Raw genomic sequence first — 1,804 nt, 5'->3', positions numbered from 1 at the left:
CTTACACACACACACACAACACACACAACAAAACACACACACACACACATCACACATATATATAAATAATATTTATATATATATATATATGTGTTTGTGTGTGTGGTGTGTGGTGTGTGTGTGTGTGTTATATATCTAGCAGATCTATCTAAAGTGAGTTGGGGAGGAGAGTGAGAATAGAGAGATGTGTGAAACATTGAGATAGATCTCTCAGTATCTCGCTCTCTCTCTACGCCATTTCCTCTCTCATCATCTCCTCACTCTCTGCTCTCTCTCTCTCTATATATATCATTTATATAATATAAAAATATATAGAAATGTTATATATATATATATATGTACATTTATATATATATACTCATAAAAGATTCTAAATAATTTATATAGCAAAAACAATAGAAGATCTTACGGTCTCCATATCGCATCTAATAAATATGTATTTTACCCTTTGCATCTTCTATGCAGAAAAATATCAGCCGTTAAACTTTGACAGAATTCAAGGATCAGATCATGAGACTCTATCGGATGACTGACAGTCCGAATATGGCTGGTGTTGGATCACACCTTGCCATCACATATCACAGTCTTCAGGACAAGAATATGCTTACGCGCTCCGGCTCCCCCTGCCTGCATACGAGCAATTCCAATATTTATGTCTCATAACAACGAATAATGAAAATTTACCTAAAAAATATTTTTATCTAGCGATGTACCTCTAACGCTTTCTTTAGTATATCGGCTACTCAAATCAAGGTAAATTTTACTATTTAATTAAGAAACAAACACAATAAACAAAGACCTGGTGACACTAGAAAAAGGTTCGCCTTTGGAAGGAGGGGACAGGAAAGGTTATAGCATAAGTTTTATTGAATTGGTTATATAAATATATGTTAGGAAAGGTAGTATTATAGAAGTGCGTTTTTATAGAAGCTTTGTTATGGAAAACATGCAGAGCTCCATGCACTGCGCAAGACCGTCTGACTTCGGCCAGGAATGATCGTGTTGAAATACATCATACTGCATAATGTACGTTCGTAACATGGTATCCTGAATTAGTGTTATTTCGCAAATTTAAATGGCAAGTCTGAACTAAAAGGTAATTATATTATTGTTTGTTTTTTTTTTTAATATATTCATATCTGTTTAGTACGTTTGCGTAAGTGTTTTGTACTGTATGCCACGTTTAGCAATTGTGATTGTGTTTATCAGTGAATATGTGTGAAGTGATGTCGCACAAATGTATATTTTTTTTTTTCGTTATTTTGAATGTGTTTTAATCGTTGTTGTTTTGCTGTTTGCTATTATGTGTGTTTTGGCTGTAATGTGTGTGTGTTTTAACTTGTGTGTGTTTGTGTGTTTGATAGTGGCTTGCGCGCACGCGTGTCGTCCCGTGCATTATCGGTATCCGATGGGGGGGTGGGGTAGCGTACTGGTTGCGTTTATGTTTGTGTGTTGGTGTTGTTGTGTTGTGGCGCGCAGCATTTTTTTATGGGGTGCGTGAAAAAGTTAGCGGTTGCATCAAACGTGTGAGAAAGACTTTACTCTATTTAGCTCTCTTATCTCTCCCTTCCTCCCCCCCCTTTCCGTCCCTCTCCCTCTCTTTCACTTGTTCTTTCTTTTCTTCTCTCTCTCTCTCGCATCTCTCTCTCTCTCATCTCTCTCTTTCTCTCTCTTCTCTTCCTTCCTCCCCCTCCGTCCTACTCCCTACTTCCCCCCTCCCAACAAATTGCCGTCTTTTTGTTTATCTATTTTTTTATCTATAATTATTCCTTCCATGTTGTGTGTGTGTTTGGTGTAATTTTTA

The sequence above is a fragment of the Penaeus japonicus genome, unplaced genomic scaffold (genome assembly GCF_977035675.1).
Source record: "Penaeus japonicus unplaced genomic scaffold, GWHDUDI00000001_assembly GWHDUDI00001198, whole genome shotgun sequence".
NCBI lineage: Eukaryota > Metazoa > Arthropoda > Malacostraca > Decapoda > Penaeidae > Penaeus > Penaeus japonicus.
This window is presented reverse-complemented; position numbering follows the sequence as displayed.